Raw genomic sequence first — 9224 nt, 5'->3', positions numbered from 1 at the left:
GTCGGAGTCGGAGTCCGACTCCGACTTTTCATTACCATCCGACTCCGACTCCGTTTCATATACATAGCAAGTTGGTAAAAAGGGAGTCGGAATCGGCGGATATTTTGACGACTCCGACTCCGGCCAAAACACCAAAACTCCACCACTCCGACTCCACTGCCCTGATATATATTGAACTATTTTATATAGTCGTGCAGTAAGATACGACTGTATAATATAATAAATGAATTATCGATAAAGTTAAACTTTTTACAATTTTTACAATAATTTATTTCTTAAGAAATGCAATGGATTATAACTTTTAAATATTTGAGTTTTGAATAACAATGAAAACTGCAAGCGAATTATTTATACTATAAAAATCTTATTAGTGCTGAACTTAAACCGAGTTTAAATTAAGCATTATTAAAATTTGTAATAGCTTGGCACTAACTTTATGACATTATAGATTTGAAAAGTAATGTTTCCGTGGATGGCAATGATAGACGAAAGGATCTTGCTTCTGGAGGAGATAGGTTTAGAGTCAGGATTGGTTCTGTAATTTTTGTGAGTAGCTTGATTCAGATATGTCGGGCTTCGTCTGGCACTGTCATTGTGGGACAAGCTCACAATGAGTGTGGCAGGATAGTAACAGATCGAATCTATTACGGGCATAAAAAAATACAACTTTGTCCTCAGAGGACGTAGGAGTTTCAGATTAAAATTAAAAGAAATGAACTTTGGTAGTTCAACAGAGAAACTGAGTATTCTATTAATGTATCATTAATTTTTATGTGAGAAAGCAAAGATCTAAGCCATTCAAACGAAAGTTGCCATAAAAGAGTCAAATTTTGAAAAGAAGGCAATATGTTATTCAGAATTACTAAAATCTTATTCAAGACAACTATAAATTAACGAAAGATTATAAAACCTAGGAATTTGAAAAAAAAATTAGTTTGCAGAAGACAAAATCGTACAGATGGTTTAATGAGATATGATAACACAACACATAGGCGATCTGATAAGGACCTCTCTCGAGTAAATTGGCTCTTATTTAGGTGTTAAACACGTGTAGAAAACTCCGGAAACTTCACGCGACCAGCCCGTGAGTGGGGCGTAAGTTTGCGCTAAACTATCAGTTCAGTAGTGTTATTCACTTAGCCATTTGTGGGCAAATTGTGAGAGATCCAAAATTTGAATCTACATCAAATACATCGTTCCCCAACTCTTTTTTCTGCGGTTCAAACCATGGGTGTCGTAGATTAAAAAAAAATAGTTTCAGGGCGCTAACCGGTGGCCGAGTTTGAATCGTCGCCATCTATAGTGTGTGGGTAAAGCACAATTTTGTGGGGCAATATCTGCAAGAAGTAATTTTCTCACTCTTTTTGGCTGAGATACGTTGCGAACATCTAGACTGGGCTTTAGACTAAGTACAAGGGCTTCGTCCTACTTTAAAAAAATGAAGTACTATGGCTGTACAGGACGCTGCCCTGGTACGCTCTGGCTCGAATACAGCCCTGGTTCAAATCCGATTGTAATGGATATAAGCCAACAAAATAATATTCAGATTCTAGGATCTGCATCACAAAAATCAGCACAGAAAACAAAATTAATCTTAAAAAACTAAAATTGAGCGGATATTGATATCCCTTCAATTGCGGCCGGATGGGCGAGCGGTCAAGGTGGCAGCCTACCGCTCTGGGGGACCCGGGTTCGAATCCGAACGGGTCGAAAAATCCCCAGGAATTTTTCGGGAAGTGGTCCGTTCGGATATGTCGGGCCCCGTCCCTCACCACCCGGCAGCCCCATTGTGGGCTTGGCCGAACCCATAAGCCCTCTTAGTGCCCACAGGGCGGAAAGACTTAAAAAAAAAAAAAAAAAAGATATCCCTTCAATGTTAATTGCTAATATTTCATTGTTTACGAGTTCAGTCGCGCATTAACTGATTGAAATTTCGTATCATTACGAAACTTCATTTAATGAATATAATATTGAGATTTCAAATTGCTTGTCATAATACATTATTGCTCAGCGAGCAATAATGCCTTGTGGAATTTCTATGTTCAAGATTTTAAACATTTATAAAAACAGAGTAAAGCAAGCAGAAAGTAACATTATATAAACATCTGTAAATATTCTCAAAATGTTGTTAGCAGCATAACATGCTGCTTATGAAAGGGCTTCAAATTATGTTTTTACCTATTTCAAGCTTTTATCTAATATGATGTAAAAATGAATTATATTGACAGTATTATCAAGTAGCATGACGGACAGAATGGAGAAAAAAATACTTATACTTATGTTGCAAATGATTAATATTTTTCTTTTCTATGAGCTCCATTTCAACGCAAGATATTATTTTGAAAAGGTACTAATGCTTGTAAGAAAGAATACGAGAAACTGTACTAGGATATTGCTTTGCAATTTAATATGAACTTCTTTTTATATTATCAGAGATAAAGTATGTTTTCATTATTTTTCGCTGGTTATTAGGTTCCTTTGAAACTACTTCATTAATTTAACTTTTCGTTCATTGGTTATAGTCTTGATCCGAATTTTTTTTTTACAATGGTAAAACACAAACGCTTCTCATACAAAGTGTTTCAATAATGACAGATACCATCATCACTTGTATTGATGAAATGTTAAACTTGACCTGTATTTCTTGACCAAAAAGACACTTAAGAGTTCGCTAATCCTCCTTCAACGAATTTACCAAATTAGTCATTTCAAGTTCCTTTTTATACTGTAAACGTATAATGGTATGTAATAAAAATAAATTAATGAGGTCAAGTTTAATGTTCCATAAACATAAAACAATATCAAGAGTTTAAATGCGATTGAATAATTAACAAAATATTTGATCTTTGAAGAGTGCCTTCCAGTGAAACGTTATCCTATGGGCAAAAAGGGAATTGCATGGTGCCTCCATCAACAGGGGCTCAAACCAAATCTTTAATAAGAAAATATTCCTCCAAAAAATTGACTCGAAGAAAAATGTCCGAAATCGACATCGTACATGGAAGCCCCTAATTCACGGGCCTTACGAAGCTATAACGCGCCACTGGTGTCTTCTTTTCTTAAATCTTATTATTTGTAATGTAACTACTGATTTTCTTATAATTTCAATAATAATTCTTTCTACAAAATTAATTTATTTTTTAAATTCTTTATCAAAACGAACAAGTGCTAGATTTGACTAATTCTGACCAAGGTAAGAAGTGATAAATATAAATACTGTATACTCAATTTTATAATTATTTTTATAATTTAACTAAGAATTTAATAATAATATTTATATTCTGGAGATAGATTCCTTATTAAAATCACTTATCTCCAGAATATAAATATCATTATTAAAATCACTTGTGATTAAAAAAAAAATTGTTCAAGTTTCTCACTCTAAAATCACGAAATAATCACCTAACGCATTGTTGCATGCAACTAATAGAGATCTAAGTGTATAAATACCTGATTATTCATCTCAAGTTTTGAAGATAAAATATAAAAAGTTAGATTTTTAAAAAAAATTCATAAATTTTTTGAAATTTTATATATATGCAACTCAATATAATTAAATTTAAGAAATACATAATTACATATATAAACCTAGATAATTTCATATTTCATGTATTAACATATAGGCTATCTAACATTTCATCAACAAATCAGTAATTATTAAAATTACATTACTTGAATTCGAATCAAACCGATAGAAGTAATTTTGTTAAATACCAAACGTACCTATCCCAAAGTTAAACCTATTTATGGTTTCTAAGCTCTAATATTAAATATAACAAATAAAATCTTAAATTATAATCCTGGTGATTTTTGAGAATTGTAAAACGTCTTTTTAAATAAAACCTTTGGGGCACGTTACTTAACAAGTAAAAGGTAAGAAAATCGCGCCAAAAAAAGTAAAATCCCATTAGTTACGGTCTGGGTGACGGTAGTGCGTGATGCGAGGTGAGGCGAAAGTGAACAAGACCGCCGCCCACATCATCGGAGCATGACACGCAGCACGAATTTGTAAGGCCAGTGACACTTTTATTTGGATAACAAAACCAAACTGAAAGTGCTACTCTTTTGAATTGTTATTAAGAATGTAATTTAAAAAAAAATTTAAAAAAACGCTAATTGATATAAAAATAATTTTGTATTAAAAATTAATTTGTTTATAAAATTTCTATAACTTATCTGCTATAAAATGTTTACAATTTTAAAATTTCTGTTTATTTGTAATGAATCTCGTAAGTAAAATATTTGGTTATTGAAGACAGCGTCTAGTTTAAAAATTGGTATTCAAATTTGAAACTTTTTACTAAGTAAAATTTAATTTAAATAATGAACATAATTGTTAACTCAAAAAAATTTATGGAATTTAGGTCTGAAGATAATTTAAAATGATGAAACTAAAATTACCTTCGAGGAAGATTGCGTGTTGCTAAATTTCCATAATTAGAAAGAAAACTTTACGCCACAAGCGAATTTTTTGTATTCATCCGGAAGCGTTTCTATAATCATTCGTGTGTTAATACTACAGTCAATACTTATATAAGTTTCTATTGTTATTAGTTTGCATCTTATTTAAAAATAGTTTATTTCTAAAATATATCGAATAAAATTAAAAACAACAGACAAATATTTTGTTCTTGAGTAATCCATTTGACAGGTCTCGTATTTCTATGGTCTTTCATTGCTGTTTAGAATATACTTCAGACTTTGGTTCGCATAAAATAACTTTTTAAGATGGACTTTTAAACATTAACTTATTCGAATATAAGTAGTGTTTTTCTCTTTTTTGGGGTCATTCGTGTAAACAAAATATTGTATATATTTAATTTCAATAACGGATTTCATAAAATTATCACTTAAAATTTTCAATATGATACAGTATAAATATAAGAGTTTTTATTATTGTTAAGAGTAAATATTAGTTAATATTAAAATAATTTATTTAAATCCCATAAATTAAAAATGAATTAAATTCTTTGATTAACTATTTAGTTGGTTTGTAGGTCGTTGAATAGAATATAAGAATATATTTTGCAAAAAAAAAAAAACACCCAGAGTCGAAGAGAGTCGTTTCAAAACACTTTCTCCTCCCATTAATTTGACTATTGCGTTAAATTTTGTAATATTTTTGAGTAAATATATTCCACGCATTCATTTTTAATAATTTTACTATTTTCAAAATAATTTTTATAATCGAATTATTTAGATTTTAACTGCAAAATGCTATTAATCAATCAATCTGAAATATTTCCATAAAATATTTTAAAATTATAAACATTTAAGAAATATGTAACAAAACTAATGATATTTTCTAGCTTACTAGATAAATTTAATTAACCAAGATATTTAAATGATTGAGCATCCTATGAATGGTCTTACCTTTACAGAGTAAGTTTTGTAAAGGTCGCTAATTCATTATGAAAAACTTTAATTATTTTAATAAACATAAACTATTTGTAAATATTTAAAATATTAAACATTGTTTTATATGATTAAGAAATATTCAATACTTAAAATATTTAAATGATTAAATCTCAATTTGTGACTGAAACAAACTTATGATATTCCTTTAGTTATTTAAAAATGATTTTGGATAATTATCTCTGAAGCATCTATATTTTCTCTAATATTCTTTTCCCTTAATTTTCTTCCCATTCTTTTGAATATTAAGAAAAGTTTATCAAGACGATCGAAAGTTATTTTATCTTCCAGAGATAGAGAATAGAGATATATTCTCAATATTCAAGAAATAAAAAATAGATTAAATAAGTAAAAGAGATCATATTCAGATCTTCTGCATTTATTTATTACAATTGATTTATAATAGCGTTCAGTACGAACTTTTGATAACTGCACCCATAACAAAAATTCTCATAATAAAAAAACAATAGTAAAACGAGTAATATTAATACAAAAATAAAGGTTAAGATTAAAAAAATGGTTATTCTAGAGTTTAATGATATAAAAAAATATTTTTTAAATAATATTTGTTAAAAGAAAAAATACGTTTAAATGACAACAGACGACAGTCATAATTCGGTATTATTATTCAGTAATTAGTTCTCGTTACTTTCTATATATGTCACTTGTAATTTTGCCGACAAGTAATGCAGTCGTGGATAAAGTTGAGATGTGATACATTATCAAAATTCAAAATATAGTATTACATCATCGAAATAAATGTTTAATTATAATTATAATTCGAAGTTATCGTCACACAGACATTCAATAAAAATGAAGTTGCGTATTTTACATTGTGAAACACTTATAAGTTCTTTTAAGGACTTCGAAAACTTTTTGAAAATTTAATTCGTAAATTTTAATTTAATTTTTTCACCTTTCTGAAAATTATATGAAGTGGCTAGATTTGGAATTGCATTTCTAAATAATAAAATATTTATATTAGAGACCAATCACAAGATAATTACCACAGTCTATTACCAATCTTTCAAAATTATTAATTTTATAATAAATTAATTGATGAATATACCTTTAATAAATCGATAGCTATCAAAAATAAGTTTGAAATTTTCCTCTGAATTATACTCTATTATTCAAAGTTGAAATGATAAAATGTCTAATAAATTCTAAAAATTGTCTAATAATGTTAAAATATCAAACAAATATACGTACATGTATTTAATCTCATTATAACTGAAGTAAATTTAATTCTTAAAAATCCTTTAATATAGTAATTTTACCACAATATTCTCACTTCCATTACAATATGTCACTTGAGTACATTTAGAAGGAAGAATCTATTAGGGGAGGAAAGCAAGTCATGCTTCTAACTACAACAGATCCGGTTTCGATTCCCATTTGGAACACATCACACATTTCTTTTCTATAGAAATTTTTAAAGTCCAGAATTGGATAGAAAATTTAAACAAACTATTCTTAAATATCAGAATATTTTTCATATCATCTTAAAAATAATCAATTTAATAATTTTTAATTATAATATTTTAGGTTTACTTAGATATAAAACATAAAATAATCATAATTTATATTATAAATAGGCGATAATTTATGATTTTAAATAAATATCTGTTGCAATATATTTATTTAAAAAGGTAACACATATAGTACATATTACCTTTTAATATATATTGTATATATAATATATATTTCAGGTACTATATACAATATATTTTATCTGATAATATTCAACAAGTATTGTATAACAAATATATATATATATAAAGTTATATATATATATAACTTTGATCTGTTCTTTAAAATACTATAAATTAGATCTAAACACTTATTATACCATTTAAAATATTAATTACATATAGTATTTTAATTGTTACGCTATTATCGATATTTATTAATAATATTTAATGATCTTTTAATTAATTCAGGACAATATATTTTAGTAACTAATTATAAAATATATCACCCAAAAAGTTACCAAAAATTTTTACTTCTCAACAAACGAAGAGAGCAAGAGACAGGTTTCTATACCGACCATATGGTGAGAGAACGTAAGAAACCGGTCATGCTTCATTCTGTTTCAGAATAATCTAAATAGCTTAAAGATTCCGACGTAATCATTACAGCATTAAGACGCAATTTTATTTTCTAAAAGTTACATCAGTAAGTATTTAAAATAATTTACGAGAATCCACGTCATATATAACGGGTCATTCCCCTTCAGTATCACATGTCACATTGGTGATTACACTTTTCTAGCTTTATGAGGTTCAAATATTCAGATATATGCTATTAATATAAGATTTCTAACGTATAAATATTTCCAATAATATTTTATTTTAATTAAAATTCAAACTTTGAAAATTTATTAGATTCTGCTGACAATTATTACATGTCTATTTTCCTCATTGCAAGGAATTACAATGCAATTTTATTGCTAGTTGTCTCGATGAGAAAAATTATAAAAATATTTACGCTTGAATACGTACAAAAAAAACATTACAAAATATGGCCTTTACGGGAAAATAATTATTAAAAATAATATTTAAATTTGTTTCATAATAAACTATACAATATTTGATAAAAATTTATTTAAAATTTAAATATAGAATCGCAAAAAATAAGATTAGTAAGTCACAAACATTACTGTTACAAATATTATTTTTTATAATCATCATGACCCGAATAATTATTTTTTAATGAATAATTTCTGTTTTCCCCCTTTTAAAACACGGATTCAAGGTAACATTTTCAAATTTAAAAAAAAAAGAAAAACAATGTATAGAAAATACCAGAAAATTCATAAAAATATTCCAGAAAAAGAATTAAGAAACCGGTTTCAGATGACGGAGTTCTATTCTTGAAAAATTTAAGGACAAAATGACTTTAAATTCTATGAAAGTGTCTTGTAAAATGCTATCTCTAGGTCATCATTCATTGTCCCGATTTAGAAGTGTTAGCGGAACTAGAATATATTATTTTCATTATTATTAGTTTTTATGCAATTTGTTATACGCAACGTAATAAATTTATTATTATCGTTTAAAAGACACCATTAAATAATTATATAGTATTTTCTTACGCGATAAAATCCAATACATTTTAATGTTTTCAAGTGTTGTGAATAGAAAAGAAATTTATTCCTTTTATATTTTACATTAATATACAGTACTTATAACACATAACAGCAAGTTAAACTTGATTTTCCCTAATCGTCAATTAAAAGGTCAGTATCGAAAATTAAAATCTTAATTTAAAACTACAGTTTAATGTTTAAATATTTACGCTGTAATTTCAAATTTTACCGTAATTGTATTAAAATAAATATATATATACCCATACGTAATTTTTATTTAGGTTTAATTTAAATTTTTAATAAAAGGAGGAGAAAATGAACTCACCTAAAGCTGAAAAAGCGAAAAGTGAAAATACTACAAAAGAGCAGAGCAGCTGTGAACTTTTTCTTGTTGCTATAGCAACTAATAACAGGTTGCAGTTAGTGTAAAGTCGCCATCTAGCGGACAGAAATTGATTACACAAGATTCTTAATATGTAATTTACCACGTGTCTTATAATAATCGAATTAAATATATATATGTTATTAATTCTATTTTTAAAGTAAATTAGTTTAATTAAGTTATGCCTTTTTTTTATTTTAATACAAAAACATATTTAATTTTTATAAATTTTAATAATCTGGATTATTACAATTGTGTGTTTTAAAAAATAACGTAAAAACAGTGTTGAAACTTAATTAAAATTTCTATTAATAATAAAACTTGTTCAGCAAAGTT

At 27.3% G+C, this 9224-nt stretch overlaps 1 protein-coding gene across 1 annotated transcript in view; it reads right to left on the bottom strand.

Moving 5' to 3' along the window:
• LOC111638144 overlaps window positions 1-8972 on the bottom strand; it is a 36858-nt gene extending 27886 nt beyond the window's left edge. The window contains exon 1 of the mRNA XM_023383788.1: window positions 8832-8972. The gene's annotated coding sequence lies outside the window, so the exon portion shown is untranslated. The remainder of the gene's footprint in view (window positions 1-8831) is intronic.
• Window positions 8973-9224: the final 252 nt, after the last annotated feature.

This window comes from Centruroides sculpturatus, unplaced genomic scaffold (assembly GCF_000671375.1).
Source record: "Centruroides sculpturatus isolate CEXI.00-Female unplaced genomic scaffold, Cexi_2.0 scaffold1164, whole genome shotgun sequence".
Classification (NCBI taxonomy): Eukaryota; Metazoa; Arthropoda; class Arachnida; order Scorpiones; family Buthidae; genus Centruroides; species Centruroides sculpturatus.
The sequence above is the reverse complement of the archived record's forward strand: the minus strand, read 5'-3'. Positions and strand labels throughout refer to the sequence as shown.